Below are 19,324 nucleotides of genomic sequence, written 5' to 3' on the forward strand. Positions count from 1 at the left end.
AGGACAATCACTTGCTTCAATGAGGAAAAAGAAAACAAAATTAACTTCCCCCCCCCCTTGTTAATTTTCTTAGTTCTTCATGTTACTAACTTAGAGAAGATCAAGTGTGGTCTATAAATGGTTATGTCATGAAAATGCCTTCTCTTTGTAATCAAACAGTATAAAACAACCAGATACTTGGAATCCTATTCAGAATAATTTTACATAATAGAAAAGCTATTATCAAAGAGTCCTTAGGAATCTTACCTGTTATGAGTATGAATTCCACAGCATACCTTTCATGTAATTTTTTCTGGCCTTCTGTATATTTAGAATTTCTTGAAGTACTTATATTGTGTTTCATTACTGTCCATCTATAAAGAATAAAAAAAAATTCGATGGAATTCAGCTGAGCAGAAGGACATTTTTTTACTACCATGTATTTAACCTTTAACATTTTTATCATAATTGAGTTTTGCCAAATCCTTATCAAAGGCAGAACCCAAAGATGTATCTTTTCCACACTGGGACTTAAGTTTGCTTAGCCTGGAGAAAAGAGGACTGTGGCCAGACATAGAGAGTGAGCCTTGATTTTTGTCTTCAGGTTATATGAAAGAAGATTCCTAGAGATGGAATGGAAGGGACTTGTCCAAGGTCATACCAATAGTAAAACATCAAAAGTAGAATTTGAACCCAAGTATTTCCTTTATGCTATACCAACTCCTTGCTTAGATTGGCCTCTAAGAATAGAAAGAGCAGAATGGATAGATTGCCAAGAAACCAATTTAATAGTGACCAAAGGAGAAAAACCTTCACAATTGAGAACTATACTAAGGTGGAATGGGCAACTCTAGGAGTACAAGATTTCCTTTTATGAGAAAGATCTTTAAAAAAAGACTAGATGTTCATTTGCTGGGAAAATGGGAATGAGGATTCTTGTTTGGGGACTGGATGGTCTCTTAGGTCCCTTTCAATGCAGAAGTTTTGTGATTCCTGATGTCCTTCGTTTATTCACCATACAATAATAATTCAAAAGACAGTTTGAGGCATTTTGAATTCTTAATGTGAACAGAGCTTCAAATTAAATCAAAACAATCTCCAATTATTTTAGTGAGCAAAATCTGACCTAAGGCAGTTTTCCCATGTGCATAAGCAATGAAGCTTCTTTTCCAGTTAAAGTTAAGGAAAGTCAATGCAGCCAAACCTGAGTCCACTTATAAAGCAATAGCACAGTATTTAATTTATTGTTGGCAGGAGAATCTAGTAACCACTCTGACAGTAAAGGAACCAAAAAACTGCCCAGGAGACTTTCAGAAGTGTTCAGAATGAAGTGTAAACTAATTAAAATAAACCCACTATGCAAATTCTAAACATAAACCATCAAGGGAATGGCTAGATCTCCAAAGCTTTTTGTGGATGGAAGTAACTTGGTAAGAATCTAGCCCAAATTGGTTCTAGATATATGATATAATATGAATAATTTTAATAACTTGTATTTGTGGAACATATTTTATGGAGAATCACAAAGCCTTGCAGATATTAACCCATTACTGTATACCATACCTACAATCACACAATCAGGTAGCCAAGGAATAATTTTTGCCGCCCCAAGTTTTCTGGCATAAACTGAAGCACACCAGAAGTATATTGTAAAATGATCACAGATTTAATTGGAAAAATTTTACACACACACACACACACAGACATTTATATATACATATATAACCAAGTCACCATTCACTACTTCTAGCATAATGTTGAAAATTCATTTATTGAAAGCATGTTTATTATCTCTGGATCAATTAATGAGGAAGCATTTATTAAGCAGCACCTATTATGTGCTAATCACCCACAGGAAATCTAATTTCTAAAAAGGAAAACAAAATCTCCATAGATAAGTATATAAGGATAAAATAAATAGAAAATGAATGAATATGTAATAAATACAAGGTAGTTAGGGAGGGAAAGCACAGCAGTTATGGAGTTCAGGAAAGGCTTCATGTAAAAGTGATGAGAACTAGATAAGGGGTACCTAAATGAAATTAGGTTTAATTGAGGTCTAGTAGCAGGTTCGGGGTACAGGGAGTCAAATAGAGTTTCCCTGCAACCCCTTTGAATTCGGCGCAAGATAAAGAATTAAATGAGGTCTAGTAGTGGAGCAAGAGTCCTCTGTAAAGGAATTTACAGACCCAAAAACCTAAATAAAATAAATAAAAGAGGTTTATTATGGAGTTTGGAAGTAAAGTTTAATTAAAGTTGAGGATAGAGATAAAGGGCACCAGAACCACAGTTCCAGTGCGCAGAAATCCTTTGACATGGCAGGCATAAGGATGCCATGTTTGGGACCTCTGCAAAGAGTAGACTCCAGTTTGGCTCTTTTTATAATAGGAGGCTTTGGACAATCTGAAGGGGCTTGTGGGTGGAGTCCCAGGTTGGCTTTGAGCTTGAGTTTCAGCCAGGGTTAGAATTTGAATAGAATTCAATGGGTTTTTAGATAACTGTTGTGCTTGGGGTGGAGTTCCTTCCTTGAGGCAGAGTCCTAGGAGATTTTAAGAGTTTTGGGGTTTCCTCATCAAAAGGTGATATTCAAATTTTGCTTTGAAGAAGGCTTTGTTGTGCAGAGGGTCCTGGGGGAGAAACTATATTTAGATAAAGCACTGTGTGTGTGTGTGTGTACAGTATACATACACACACACAAACATGCACAAATAATCTGGACATACAATATTACATGTTAAGTATACTGAGGATTTGCATGTGCTTGAAATAATTGGGTTGTGCTAGACAAGATCACCTTGGTTAATTCAGTGGTCTTGATGATCATTCTGAGTTGTGATATAGTAGGTCCAAAGAGGTGAGACAGAAAAAAGTAGGAGGTATCAAGCTAGGTCTGAATCACAATTTACCACTTGCTGGGTAATCTTGGGAAAGTAATTTAAGTACTCTGGTTTTGTTTCCCACTTGCAAAATTAAAGGTCTTTCCTCTCTACAACCCTATGATGACATGATCCAGGATTTATCAGTCAGGCAATAGTCAATAAGCATTTATTAAGCACTTAGAATGTTTTTAGACATTGTACCAGGAATATAAAGAAGGGAAAAAAGAGTTTCTGCTCTCTAGAAGCACCCAGTCTAATAAGAAGTCACATAAAAACAAGTATGTACCAACAAGAAGTATAAAGGATAAATTGGAGATAATCAATAAAAAAAGGCAATAAAATGGAAAGGGATTTGGACAGGCTTCTTGGAGGAGGTAGGATTTTAGTTGGGCTTTGAAGGGAGACAGAGAAATCAGGAAGGAGAGATGAAGAGAGGAACAGAGAGATCCAGTCATTGGGGAGGGATACCTAAAAATGTCCAGTGATCACAAACACATCTCAGCTAAATGATAGAAATATGAGCTTTAGGATCTCTCCACCAAGATCTCCACCTTAAACATGTTCCCAAACTCTTCCTTCCTTTGTCTTTGATGAATTGTTAACCCTTATTGATAGCTCAGATGACACCTCCTCCATGAAGCCTATCCTGATCACCTAATTATTTTCTCCCAAGTCAGTTCCATTAAGCATTTATTAAATGCCTACTGTGTATCAAATATTGTGCTGAGCACTGGGGATACAAAAAGACCAAAGATATTCCCTGACTCCATAATGAGTTTAAAATCTAATGCCCTCATGTGACACTTTGTTTTGTATCTCTCATACACTTACAAAATTTTGTGTAAATTGTTATCATTGTCTGTCTTATTCTTCTACTAGACTTAGCTCTGGGAGGGTACTTAATGTATCTTATGAATCTCCTATAGCTCCTAGCATTGTGCTTTGCACATAGCAGGTGCCTGCTAAATGTTTGTGGTTGAATGAAAATATGATGGTTTTTATTTTGTAAAAATAATTAGGGCTTTCAATTTCACTTTCCAGTTTCTATGACAAGTACTATTGGTTCTGAAATTTCATGGGTATGGAAGGTTACTCAGTAAGTGAAAACTCCCTGAAAAATAGACTTAGTCTTATAGTAATCACACAAAATTCATTGAGTTGGAAAGAATTATATCCTTCATTTAAAATCTGAGCTAATTTCAACTAACTGGAGGAAGGCCTGTTTGAATCATTGAAATTACTGAATCATAGAATAATTGGAAAGGAATATAGTTTTATCACTTTCAAGAAACTGGCAAGGAGATATCAGAATATCAATAAGACATGGGACAAAACCAGAATCAGGTTCTAATGAGTAAATCAAAATAAAAATCAGGATATAGTTTGTCACAGCTGCTGGGTTTGGATTTAGACATACTTTAGTTAAAATGTTGCCTGTGACTTTTACTAGCCCTATGACCTTAGGCAATATTAACCTCTGTTTGCCTTACTTTTCTCAACTCTGAAATGGGGATAATATTAATCACTTATTTACAGGGTTGTTATGGGGACCAAATGAGATTTTAAAGCACTTGGCACAATGCTTAGCCTATAGTAGGTGCTTTAAAAATGCTTATTCCCTTTCCCTTATATGTAAAGTGAGGATAATAGCAACTGCATTGTCAGGCTTTTGTGGCAATTTAAATGGGACAATATGTATAAGGTGTTTTGCAAAAGGGAAAATATGTACATATATAATTTATGATATTAACTGACATATAAATATCAGCTATTACCAAATCTTTGAATTACTTGGAAATAAACTTCTATTTATTTCTAGGTCCTTTAAAGGGTTGTTTTTAATAGTTCAATAGTTTTCTCCTATACCATATTATTGGTTACATTATAAATTCATGTATTAACCCTTTTTCTATAGAGAAGAAGTAAGTTACACTCTATCATTTATCAGAATTAGTATAAATTTTATACTGGAAGAGGTTAAATTAAAAAAAAAAAAGATAACTCATGTTATTGTAGCATTTGAGTATTTGCTAAGCTTTCTCTTAACCAATAACTGGACTTAGGCAGTACAGGTGTAATTCTCTGCACTTCAGATTTAAATTCAGTGTGGTAGTAAGTGGATGATTCAGGATTTGAATTCCAGACGTTGAATTTCAAATTGAGGATTCTTTCTGCCACTCTAGAATTAAACGTTTAGTGTCAACCTGGAAGAGTCATCTGGTGATGTGATATTATTTTTGTCCCTAGAATTAATTTACCTTTACCTTTTGATTCACACAATCCACATAGATCTGACTATCCCTTGAGATCTACTTAATGTCAATTCACAACAATGTATTTCATCTATTAGATAATACTAAAAAGCAGCAGGGAGAAGTGAGTACAGAGCTGGCCCCTGAATCAGGAAAGCCTGTGTTCAAGACAAGTCTCTGAAACATTCTGGTCAGATAATAATAGGGCAAGTCAATTTACCTCTAAGTGCCCCAGGCAATGCTCTTAGACTATATATTGAAGGTACTTTGCTTTGGTAGAGGGAATTATTCACTGGGAACTTCCAATACTGATGAAATCAAAAGGGAGAGAGAAAAGAAAGGAGGGAAAGAAGGAGAGAGAGAGAGAAAGAGAGCGAGATATTTAATATCAATAGGGAAAAAGCAAATAACAAAGTCATAAGTTTTTTGGGTTTCTTTTGGAGTTTTGCATTCATTTCAATTTTGAAGTAAAATCATTTATTAGTTTAAATAAGATATTATGCCTTAATTAAAGTTGCAAACACATGGAAATTGTGTTGTTTCTGGGGCCCTGTTAGGACATTGAAGACTGTAAAATTCAAACATTCTAGCAGAAATGAAAACATATTGGTATTTATATATCAACACAAATTAAGCCATCCATTATAGAATATTTAAGGCCAAACAATTATGTTTTTTTAAATTAGAAAAAGGAGGAGTGCAACAGGATTCAGAAGTATAAATTTCCTAATTATTCCTCCAATTGTGGGAATTATCTGTGTTCATTTTTTATGAGAATCCTTGCATACCTCAGTGAATCTGGGATCTCATTTAGGAAGGTATTCCCCCTAACAATGCAGTTTATAACCAACTTATGCCTACTCATTCAGGATAACTCTTGTCCTTGTCTTACCATAATCAAACCCAGAGGGGTTCACTATCATGTATATAGATAAAAATGCATAGTTTTATATAAACATACATTTATAGCTATATATCTGTACTTAATTGTAGCCTTCTTGGGGGAGGAGAAGAAGAAGGGGGAAAAAAAAATAAAAACTGCATAGCAGAAAATAAAATCTACAAGGAAGCAAAAATGGTTAAGTCTGACAACACAATGCATATTATTTATTAGTATTTCTTGAAATAAAAATTTATTGCTTTATATTTTGAATTCTCTGTTATTTCTACTGGGCATCTGGCAGTTTTTTCTTTTGTATTTTGTAGTTAAGTTTCAAATAAATCAATAAAAATTCCAATTTCTTATCTTTATCCAACAACCAATAAGTTGCCATACAATTTGAGTAACCAAATCTCATCCCTATTGATGTTCTCCTTATAAATGAAATATGAAATAAAGAAATCATAACTAAATACAAATATTCATTAAGATAAGGAAACTAGAGTTGGTTTCTTCATGTACTCAATGACAATTGAAAGCCTACTTTCATGGGATACTTCATCTTTTTATTTTATTTTGTAATGCTCGCTACAAATATAAATGAATAGACTATTATGAAGATAGCTACTGTTGATAATATTTGTGGCAGAGGATGAGGAAGTACAGAACTTCATGTAAGCTAATTTGGAGGAACCTCTAAATCAAGTATCCTTGTATGTATGTATACATATATATATGTATATATATACATATATATACACACAATATATATACTATACTATATATATTATATAATGTTTCTTTGAATGTATATGTATATATACATATACACATACTGACATATGGTGACTTCAATATGAAAATGGAGTATGGGAGAAATGGCAAGAATTTTGTTGGAAAATATAGTTTGAGACCAAGAAATGAGATGCTGAAGGTCTGTGGACAGTTCAGAAGATTTATGTTTATATAGCATGAATTCTTTTTCAAGAAAATAGTAGACATTGGGTATGATGAGTACTAAAAATCATCACAAAAATTGAAATTAAATATATTTTAGAAAGAGATCATAGAGGTAGCAGAATCAGTTGCATTGTATAGTTAGAACATCCACTGACTATAACAAAAGTCAAAATGAACACCACATTGAGATAAAGGATCACGTGAAATGACATTTCATACTTGATAAGTTTGATCTATTTAAATAAGCTGTTAATTCAGAAAAATGAAAGCAAGGATTTTGATTCTATCATCATGTCTTAAAGGATATAACTATATCAAAAAAAGTCACCATAGGCTATTTGAATTACCCAGAAATAACTTCAGCTAGAAGACTCCTTGTCAATCAGAGACATCATAGGCAAAGGTAACAATGATTTAGATTATAGGCATATTTATAAGCAATATGGAGAAAGATGATGGAAAACTATGAACAATATAATGTAATATTATAATATAAATAATATAATCATATGAACAATAAGCAGAGAGCTTTATGTGAGATCCACCTAAATTAGATTATTTAGGGAGTATTTATGGGTGAAACTAAAAGAGGACAAAAAACATTCACAAAACTGAACAGAACTCTTGGTATAGTAATTTTTAGTCTTACCTGCAATGATAATGGAATTACAGTATTTGGATTCTACCTTCCTGGTGCTTATTATAGTATGTGAGGGAGTAGAAATGCACTTAAGACGAAGGAATTAAACATTTATTAATCACATACTATGTGCTAAATGCTTTACAAATAGTATCTTAATTTGATCCTCAAAACAACAGTGAGAGGTTAGTACCATTTTTCTTTATTTTACAGTTGAGGAAACTATGGCAAACAGAGGGTAAATATCTTTCTCTGGATCACAGAATTAGTAAGTGTATGAAAAAGGATTTAAATTCAGATCTATCTGACTATAGACCCTGTGCTCCATGGACTATGCCATCTACCTCTCTCCAAAAAGGAATTGGATAGAAACTAGTGATGGAGGCAGCACCACTTTAAACTCAGACAGAAAGCAATTCTCAGATTATTTCAAAGAGGGGAAAGTTACAAAAGGATGAGAATATCATAGCAATGATTTTCAGAAGGTAATTCAGATGGCAACAGCAACTACTATTATAGACTCATGGACCTATTTTCTCATTTCTGTAAAAGTATATATGAACTTAGCTTGTGCGTGTTCCAAGGGTGAGGTTAAGGAATAGATGAGATGAGAACAAGCATTATTTCATAGATGATATGCAATGGTAAATCTTATCTTTATTGTTATGCAACTGAAGGAGACTGCAAAAAAGGTAATATCCATTTTTGTTTACTACATATTGATTTTTTCAGAAAACATTTTATTAATAGTGTGAAATGCATATTTCACAACTTCACTGAAACATTAAAATTTCACAATATTCTATGATGGATAAGGATTCAGAGATAATATTGTTCAATAATACACTGATACTGATGTCAAGAAAGGGAGAGGTGTATTCACTAAAGATGTTCACTAAGGTCATGAAGAATGTTTTGTGTCAAATCACACAGAAATTCCTTGTAAAGTGCAAGATTCTGCAAGTGTTTTTGTTAAGATATGACAACTTTCTAAATGCTCTAAAATAGTAGAGTTGGAGTCATAAAGATCTGAATTCAAATCTAGATACAGAAACTCATTAGCTTTAACATCTCACAGACTCAGTTGTCTCATCTGAAAAATGGGAATTATCATATTGTCATAGGATTGGTGTAAGGATCCAGTGAGATAGAAAATATGAGATACTTTACAAATCTTAAAGTTCTATATGTGTTAATTATTATTATTATTATTATTATTATTATTATTAAACTATATACCAACATGGAAGATAACAATCTCACCAACTGCACTGGTAAAATGAAAGTAGATGAATAATATATATAATTATATGATTCTATAACTTGCTGGCAAGACACTCTTAGATTCATTCATCATTATGTGCATCTTGAATAGATGAATGATGAGCTGGATTCAGAAATAAGTAAGAAGAAATGAGTAAGAAGAGAGATTAAGGATGGATTATATTTGAATGAATTAGTAAAAAATTAAGAATTTGCTGTGTGCTTAGCCCTGGGGATACAAATAAAAAAGTAAAGTCAGTTCCTGCCTGCAAGGTGCTTATATTCTAATAGGAAAATCACATTCTGGTCAGGAAAATTATAGGGATAGTACATGGGACCATAAAGGAATAAATTGACATTCTTTTTTTTATTATTTTTTTAATCTTTTTTAAATTATTATATATTTTTTAATAATATTATCTCTTGTATTCATTTTTCTAAACTGACATTATTTACATTTAGGAGTGGTAGGGAATGGAATAAAAAAGGGTACACTTGCAGAAGAGAAGCTATGGTCAAGGTGGTGGTCTGAAAGGGGGTAATGAGATGAAACATGGCAGAAACTTTCCTGAAATGTTGTACAGGAGAGAATGTCACCAAAGAAGCATTATATGACCCAGGTCAGAAGTTCCTGAAGGGCATGATTTCTGATGTGGGCAGTGAAGTGGTTGGCAAGGAAGTATGGAGAGCTGGCCAGAGAGGAGGAAGTGAACTGGAGAAATTGAATAATCCCTTACTTGATTCCAAATGCCCTAGAGCTATATAGGATTTTCTTGTTAACACCAGGATTTTCTCTATGAGGCTCTGTTAGTATGAATCATAGAAAGCTATAATCTTGGGATAATCAAAATGATAAATAACATTTTTAAGGACCCAAAATAAAATTCCAAATCAAAATAATTTATACATAAAATCAGACAGCTAGATGTCAGGGTGCAAATTTGAGTTAGAAAGACCTGATTATGTCTCCCCCATAGAGTTGTTGGGAGAATCAAATCAAATAATAGATTTAAGATGCTTTGCAAACCTTAAAATGCTCTATTTTTAATATAGTCTTGATTGTAGGAGAGAGAATGTTAGCTTTGGAAATGAAAGATGCGTGGTGAGTTCAGAAAGGTAAAGGATGATTCATGTAGAAGAAATAGTACAAAAGACATTATTAAGGACACACAGGAATAGAAAGAGCTTTGTATTATGGGGGGTAGGTCTTCTGAGACAAAATGGGCAAGAAATCCAAATATGTAGAGGTTGTCTTGTGCATTGGCAGAAAATATGGATAGAACACTATAATCTTGGACTAATGAAAATGATAAATGGTCTAAAAGGGCAGTGGAAAGACACATGATAAGTGCAAATAGGTTGCCACATGTTACCAAGGATGACTCACACAGGAGAAACAGGACAAAAGAAGTTCTTGAGGACACATAGGAATAGAAAGGGAGATTGGCCAACTATGTAGCAAGACAGACAACAGCCAGACATCATCCTACTTTGGTACCACTAAGATATTAAAAGATTCAGAGGGATGACTCCAGTTCATTGGGTAGATCTTCTATGGTGTGTTTATGGGACAAAATGGGCAAAAATTCCAAGAATGTAGAGATTGTGATCTGCATTGGCAGAGACTGCTAATGACATCATGGGTTCTTAGAGTACTAAGTAAAATAAAAATAATTTATATGTTAAATAAGGCAGTGAGGTATCGTGGTGACAAAAGGGTAAACGAGTTAGGAAGATCTGATTTAAAATCCTGCCTCAGACGCTTAATAGCTGTGTGATTCTGGGGGACTTTGATTCTCTCAGCTTCAGTTTCTTCATTTATAAAAATGGGGATGACGATTATACCTCACTTATGGAGTTATTATGAGAATCAAACTATATAATAAATTTAAAATGCTTTATTAATTTTAGCTATTGCTATTATAGCCCTTAGTATGGAGAGAAAATACTAGGTTTGAAAATGAAATATCTCCAGTTTATCCTGTGTACCTCTTGCTGGCGCACAGTTGTTTGTATATCATGTCTCCCATTTGACTGTGAGCTCCTAAGAAGCGGGGACCATCTTTTTTTTTTTTTTTTTTTTTTTTTTTTTTTTTTTGTAATCCCAGCACTTAGCACAGGGCCTGATATACGTTTGTTTAGTTGTTTTCAGTCATGTATGACTGTTTTGTAATGCCAATTTGGGGTTTTTCTGGCAAAGATACTGGAGTGTTTTGCCATTTTCTTCTTCAGCTCATTTTACAGATGAGGAAACAGAGGCAAATGTGAGTAAATGTCTTACCCAAGCTCACAGAGTCTGTGAGTGTCTGAGGCAAGATTTAAATTCAGGTCTTCCTGATTCTAGATCCAGCATTCTATGTATTGCATCATCAAGCTGCCTAACAAACAGTAGGTATTTAATAAATGCTGTTTGGCCTATTGACTGAATATAAATTACCCACTCACTTAGCCTGTCTCTGACTCAGTTTCCTCATCTGTAAAATGAGGGAGTTGAATTATATATTGACTTCTATGTTGACTTTCAATTCTATATCTGTATTCTGTCAATTCTATATCTGACATTTTCTTTCCACAGTCATGGTGGAACTTTTACTCTTTTAAATAATTCTTTCCACAGCAAGGCTTCTCCTTTGAATGGGATAATGACCTTTGGAGACAACATTTTCATGTGTCTATCAGCTCCACATAAACAAGCATACTTCACAGCCAGCTATGATTATATTTATACCCTTCAGGGTATCAGCTTCAACATAAGAAATCAGGCTGCTGGTGCTGGTGCTACTCTTGATAATAATAATAATAGCTAATATTTATATCCTATCTTATGGTTTGCAAAATGCTTTACAAATATTGTCTCATGTTATCCTCACATCAACTCTGGGAGGCAGGTCCTATTATTACCCCCATTTTACAAATGAAGAAACTGAATCGGAAGATAAAATGACTCACACAGAATCACATGGCTAGTGTTTGAAGTAAGTCTTACTGACTCTGGGTACAGTAGCTCTCTGGTTCAGAATGTTTTCTGCTGCATTTCCTCTGCCATGAAAGCCTCAACACATCTCTTGGGCTAGTGAAAAATCAAGTCAGTGTATTCTCAAGTTAAGTCCAAGTTTAGGGCTTCATAAAATTTGAGCCCAGTCATAAACTAAACACAAATAAGTCAAGCCCCCTTAGTAGGAAGAATCTGAAATTTCATTTTTTTTTTATCTGGTAGGAAGTTGACTGAAATCTCCAATATTGTGAGAAGTTGGGGACGCCTACGAGCAAAGCTTGGAATAAGGGAGGTTTGGGGCTTTCATTGATCCCATATTCAGTTTTCTTAGGTCTAAAGCTAGTCCAACATTCTTATTTAGCAGATAAGGAAAGGAGGTCCAGAAACAGATTGAAAACATCAGAATCAGAATTTTAATTCCTTCCAGAGCCTGCCCTCCTCTGTTGAGGTAAGATTCAGGCTCAGAAATGCAGTATTAGAGTGATGGATAAGGGTCAGTAATTTGTCCAAAAAATAAAGGAAAAACTCTTATTTTGAGTAAGTGAATCATGACTCTCATATTTTCTTCTCCTAATAGAATAGTCAGATATATAGCAAAAGCAGCAAGAAATCTGTCTTCCTTGTCAGCAAGGGAAATTTCAGTCCCCAAACTTCAGTATTAGAATTCATGCCTCCTAAGAAGTATGGTAGGTAAGGAAGAGGACTGTCATTGGAGGCAGGAAGACTGGAGTTCAAATTCTGTCATTGTTACCTGCTAGTTATATTACAAGTTTTCCAGGGCAGCTCTCTAAGATTATAAGGTGTAGGTTTGTTCATAGGATCTGGGACTGGGAAGGATATTCAAGGCTTTCAAGTCAAACCCTCTCATTTATAAATGAGCTAATAGAAACTCAGAATGGTAAAGTGATTTACCAGTACGTTTGAAGTAGGATTTGAATACTGATTTGAAGTCCAGTGCCCAAGCTCTCTATTACATCATTATCCCTGTCACTGAATCATTCTCTAAGAAAGATTATACATCAGTAGGTTCTTCATATTAATGAGATCACAAATTCAGATTATAAAAATCACAAATAAGAAAAGGGGTCATTTACTATGACACATCTTTCTCTTTTTCTTTGCCCTCCATATCCACAAGATGCCATGGGGACTGGATTTGGGATCTGAGTTTGACAAAGTTTTTTCCTTTTGGTTTTAACCAAAATAACTCTTTTAATTGAACATCTTTCCTCCTCAGTTAAATGAAAACATAAAGGAGAGTCTATAGCAGATGAGGTGACAATTTTTTAAAAGTCATGACCAGAGGGCATTATCTTTTTTTTCCCCAGAGGACATTTTTACATTAGAATTGATCTCATTGTGTTTTTCCAGAGTAGATTCTGAATGTGAGAGCAATTGACCATTTAACTATCCTACAAAATTATATTATATAATTTCTAGACATGGATTCCAACTTGATACCATGTTTTTATCACATTCTGCATAGACATTCCTTGAAGAAGAGTCCAATTCAAATGTGACAGTTAAGTCCATGATTATATACTTCTTTCTTTCAGTGCTCAGTTTTCCAGGCCAAATACATGTTGGGTACAGTGAGTTAGATGGGATTCCAACCTTGCATTCATCACTGATAGTTATGGAATCTTGGACCAAATCCTCAGCATCTTTATGCTTCCATTTTTCTTGCCTTTGAAATGAATTTCTGTACTGGCCATCTTTCCCATAAAGACCAGAGTACAGAGTAATGAGCTGAACTAGAAAATAACTTTGTGCATCTTAAATGAAAGGTGATAAGAAAAACTAAAGTGAATGTTTCAAACCTCTTAAGATTTCTGCATGACTAAAAAAGTATATGTTATGTGATGTTTATTAAAGGAAGATTGACATTTTGGATTCATATGTATCTCTTTATGTCTTTGCTATATTCTTAGAAAGTTGCATAAATCAACATTTTGTAAATGGGATCAGAGTGTAAATTTCTCAGCCAAGATTATAGAAGACTGTTCTCAGCCCCCTCCCTGCCATACTGTGTATGTGTTTTATATATGTCTAAATTTACATACACATATTATCTTCTCCTCTGGAATACAAGCTCCCTAAGGGCAGGGGCTATTTCCATTTTTTCTTTGTGTACCTGGTATATAGCACAGTGTCTAGGACATAATAAGGATTTAATAAATGTTTGTTAATTGACTGTTTCTCATGTGAAGCTAACTATTTTTTTAAGGGAACTTATAAAGAATAATTTTGTAAAAGAAAAATGACAACTTGGTATTTCAAAACTTTAGACTTTTATATAGAATTCAATTTAATTTGGGTTTTCTTAAAGCAAAATAAATGTTATTAAAAAGTATGGCTCCTTAATGTCAAAAGTAATAAAAAGGATAATAGATTTAGTTAGAGAATTATTGTCAAAATCTTACTCAGGCACCATCTGTATGACCTCTTTGTCTCTTAACTTCCTCATTTGTTAAATGAGAACTTTAGAATAGATCATCTCTAAGATCTCCTTCCATCTAAATCCCATTATGAATAACTGACTTAGTGATTAGAATTTAGGAACTTAAGGCAGCAAGGTGGTCCAGTGGTTAGAGTGTTGGACCTATGTTCAAATTCAGCCTCAGACACTTAATAACTATGTGACACTGGGAAAATACTTAACCTCTGTCTGCCTCAGTTCCCTCATCATCAAAATAGGGATTTCTCCTAGGGTTGTTGGTACAATCAAATGAATTAAAATACTATAAATCTTAAAGTATTATATATATATATTCATAGGATCATAGATTTATATGCATATGTATATGTTTATATTATAATTATTAAAACTTGAGCTTTGTTTCCTTATCAATCTCATGGAATTAACTGTATTCCTAACTTTTAATTTTTGTAGCAATAAGCATTTATTAATCACCGAGTTCACAATAGTTTCATTTGAAACAATCAAAGTGGAATGAATCAACCATGGGAACTAAACAATTTTTGGATGATCTATCAGCTAACAGCCATCCTATATGACTATAATAGCCCATACTTTTGTCCAAGTATTGGGAAACAGAGGAATAAGGTAACTGATGAGAGGAAGCTGTCAGTCTTACACATAAAGGGCTATATTCCATTCTTTAAGTCCTGTAGAAAAGAATAGGTGAATAACTCTTTTACTTGTAGGGATTTCATTGTACCCAAACCTGGGCAAACTGTCAAGCTGTCCTTATGAATGATGTCATTATAATAGTATTCTCCCAGGCCAGTCATTCTTTTCTGAGATTCAGGATGATTGCACTGATGCTGACTATAATTCAACATAGCATGTGTCAGTGACACTGAATAGGGCAAGAGTATCTGATCACCTCTACAGAGCCAAATGAGGACATGTTCTTAAACTTGTGACAGATTATCTCTCCTCCATCTCTCTCATTTCGTTTTGGGACCCAGGAAGACTTCATGGGATCCAGTGTGCAACCCCCCAAAATTTAGATTAAACATTATGAAGAGGCATGTGTATACATTTCTGGAAACAGGAGAAATACTGGCTGGTTCCTGCTTTAGCAGAAAGGGAGTCAGATATCTGGCCAAGATAGATAAGAGTCAAATATCCCAATAAGAGACAGAAATTATTTTAAGAAAACAAAAAGGTGATGCCATCTGCTTGAACACAAATAGTAATAGCTATTAATAGCTAATAATGATATTCACATGGCATTTTTGGGTTTTCAAAGTGCTTTATAAATATTATCTCATATGATCCTCACAATAAACCTGGGAGAAAGATGCCATCCTTATTCCCATTGTACAAATGAAAAAATTGAGACTGAGGATGGTTAAATGCCTTCCCCATGGTCATATAGGTAGCAAGTGTTTGAAGCAGTATTTGAACTCAGGTTTTCCAGATTCAAGATCTAGCACTCTATTTACTAGACCAGGCTGCCTTTCCCATAATAACAGATGACCTCAGAGAACCAATATAAACTGCCTGAACATTCCTTTGGGACATGGTTGACAAAATAATTTCCCAAAGGCACAAGAGATTGCCTCATGGGACAGTTTGTACCAGAGTACAAAGGCTAGTCCTCAACTCTGATCACAATCCTATGCAACATTCAGGAGGAGATTCTGAGTGTGAATGAAATTGGCCATCCAACTGCAATGTATCAAATTACATTATATGATTTCAAGACATGGGTTCTATGCTCAAATTTGTGGATTCAGTGTTGCTTACCCATTCATTCTTTCTGAGACAAGGCATGATATTTTTCTGTACAAAAGGTGTGTTACTTAAATTATTAAACTGTCCTTTCCTAGATCTTTGGAACCCAGGAGCTGACTTGTAGCTAAATTAGGATGTCTTGTGCAATATACTTTCATAGGCCCCAAAGGAGATGTTTCTAAGACAGAGCTATTCACTCTTAGTCACAGTGATTCTATCACAGGTAGAGAGGAACCTTTTCTTTCTCATATATTTAGTCATTAGGTACTAGGTTTATTCTCTCTTTTATCCCATCAGTCACAGCCCTGGTTATAGAGATCAATTTGTTGAATTTGTTGAAGTCTTGGAGAAGAGAAGAAGGGAAGGGATCATTGGGCGGGGGATAGCTAGTTTTACTTTTTGCTTTGTTGTGTTTGCCCTACAAATGTTGCTCTTCATCTAAGATGCCCTTTGCACATAATTTGACCTTGACACATTAGCATTAATATTATATAGTGATGTAGTATATATACTATACTACAGTGTATGCTATATAAAATATAGCAATTAATAACTGCATTCTTATTACCATGTGATTCGTCATTTCTTAAGCCAGATCCTTAATTTCTGCTCCATGTCATAAAGGCTACAGTGGTTTGACAGAATGAATGTGACTTCTTAAGTTGCCCAACTTATAACCAGGAAGGAATCTAGACATTAGAGAATCTAGCTCAGTATTGATGGCAGATGTATACAATACTTTTCCTCCTAAGAGCTCAAACTTATAAGATAATAGATGCATTCCCATACAGTGCTTACCACTTACTTATCAATATGCACTGTTTATCACAATACTTAAAATCTGCTTATCAATATGCTTTGCTAATGAATTCTCTGACTTCTTATAAAGGACACTGGAATTAGTCCTTGATGTGGATATATATATTTACTTGTCACTTCTAGTAAGTCAATAAGACTGTAGCAGAAACAGTACAAAGCACAAGGACCCAGACTAAATTAACTGGAGTCAAACATTTCCAAACATGTTGTATAACATATCTTTTCCTCTCCTATCTTCAGAGAGCCAGTTCTCCAAATAGAGTAGGATGTGAACTCTACTGCTTGCCAACAAAGAGGAGTCTAGTGGAAAACTGTTTTTAGTTTGGGCGTGCTATTGAGAAAAACAATTGTGGGGGAAATTAGTGGTAGTTATTCCTTTCTTTAGATGGCCACCCATTTGTACCTCCCTATCCCCCTGCCAAAGCATGCTTGTGGGGCTTAGTATGATGTCTTGCATGTAAAAGATACCAAATACTCCTTTGTTGAATGAATAAAGATCATAGAAGAGCTGGAGAACCTCTAAGGTTTCTTCTGCCTCTAACATTCTGCATTTATGGTTTGTAGACATTGGAGAAATAATTGAAATCTGTCTCTTACCTATTGTCCTTTGTGTTCATTCAGAATTATAGAAAAGTTGTGAAATTTAGAAATTCATGAGATTGTCTTGGTGGTGGATAATGGATGAAATATGTTAAGTCCAAAATAAGACACAACTATAATAATTCCACAATACAGGAGGTCTTGGGAGGAAGTTAGGAAGGATTGCTACCTATAGCTGAACCCAACTGAAAATAGCATTTTTTTTTGACTTGAAAATTTCACTCTTTCACCTGGATTTGCTCTTCACATATATCTGAGGCACAAAAATTAGTCTGAGTTGAGGACTAACTTCTGGAAAGAGAAATTATTTATTTATCCAATGCATTTACCAAAGCATCTGCTACTTACAAGACATTGTCTCCAGGGAGACAGACCAAAATGACATCAAGGTATCAGGGTAAACATGTAGACACATGAGTAAATATAAAAAAATGAAAATAGCAACTGGGGAACACTGGGTGCTGAGGGGATCAGGAAGGGCCTGGTGTAGGAAGTGACTTTTGGGCTAGAGATTCTAGGAAGTAAAGAAGAGAAATAAAAGGAGTTAATACCCAGTTGGGTCAGAATGAAGCATATGAGAAGTAGAATACTGAATATTAAGCCTAGAAAGATGGGGTAAAGCCAGATTGTTAATGGAAATGAGGAGGTACTTTCCTGATATGCTATACAGCACAACAATACAATAACAATAAAACACAAACAACCACAAGCCTAATCTTGTTAGGAAGCAGAATTGCAAATAATGTTCACTTCCCCCAATTCAATTGCAACAAATAAATAGAAAGTGAAAGGAAGAAACTAAAAAAGATAACTTTTCTCCTCTCTACTGACTCAGTCAAAGGGACAGAAGATTTGAGTTTGAGGACTATAAGAATGAAAATGACTGAACAAACAGCAAACTGTGACTGCAAATACAATATAACATTTTTTGCACTCTATCATGATGCTTCCAAACATATTTGTTGAATCAAATGTCTGCATTGGGACTGTATCTAATATTTAATTGCGTGAAAAATAACAACAGACAGATATTCATATAAGATTTTGTCATACAGTGACGTCCAATTATTTGTGATCCCATTTGTGGTTTTCCTGACAAGAATACTAGAGTCATTTGCCATCTCCTTCCGCAGCTCATTTTACAGATGGGGAAACCTAGGCAAATAGGATTAAGTGACTTGTTCAGGGTCACCCAGCTAGTAACTGAATGAAGCTGAATTTGAATTCATGAAGATGAATTTTCCTGACTCCAGGTCCAGTGTTCTACATATTGCACTACTTAGATGCCTTTATATAAGGTTAATGAAATTATTTAGACAGATGGTTCTCAAAACAGTTCTATACTATCAATCCCCAATTATCTTATAAATGAGGACCTAAAGAAGGTGATTCTGAAGTTCCTTAGCTGGTAAGGGTCTATATGAGTTTTTAATCCAGATTTTCTTTTCCCCAAGCCCAACCTTCCACAGGTATAGGTATACCTGTGTATACAAGGTATAGACCATCATCTTCTGCTCTGTAGAACATTTAAGTACACTCTATAATGTGATGCCTGAGTAGTAGCAATCACATCAACACCTAACTTTCCTTAGGGAAAGGACTTTTACTATTGAGGTAGCATACATTTCATATTCCCAGTCTTCATCTCAAATCCTTATTCTTCAAAAGCATATCTAGATTAATAAACTTTCAAAATCAATATAATTTATGTAAAATTTAAAAAAAATTTTAAAGCACTTTACCTCTGTTATTATATTTGTTTTCATAACAACCCCATGAGGTATTATTTTGTTCATTTTACAGATGAGGATACTGAGGTCCAGGGATTGTAAGTACCTTTCCCAGGGTCA

At 34.4% G+C, this 19,324-nt stretch overlaps 1 protein-coding gene across 4 annotated transcripts in view; it reads right to left on the minus strand.

Annotated features, from left to right (window-relative positions):
* C2H10orf71 (chromosome 2 C10orf71 homolog) overlaps positions 1–19,324 on the minus strand; it is a 38,751-nt gene that overhangs the window by 8,653 nt on the left and 10,774 nt on the right. For all 4 annotated transcript variants that reach the window (XM_074296103.1, XM_074296104.1, XM_074296105.1 and 1 more), the window contains one exon: positions 247–353. The gene's annotated coding sequence lies outside the window, so the exon portion shown is untranslated. The remainder of the gene's footprint in view (positions 1–246; positions 354–19,324) is intronic.

The sequence above is a fragment of the Sminthopsis crassicaudata genome, chromosome 2 (genome assembly GCF_048593235.1).
Source record: "Sminthopsis crassicaudata isolate SCR6 chromosome 2, ASM4859323v1, whole genome shotgun sequence".
Taxonomy (NCBI): domain Eukaryota; kingdom Metazoa; phylum Chordata; class Mammalia; order Dasyuromorphia; family Dasyuridae; genus Sminthopsis; species Sminthopsis crassicaudata.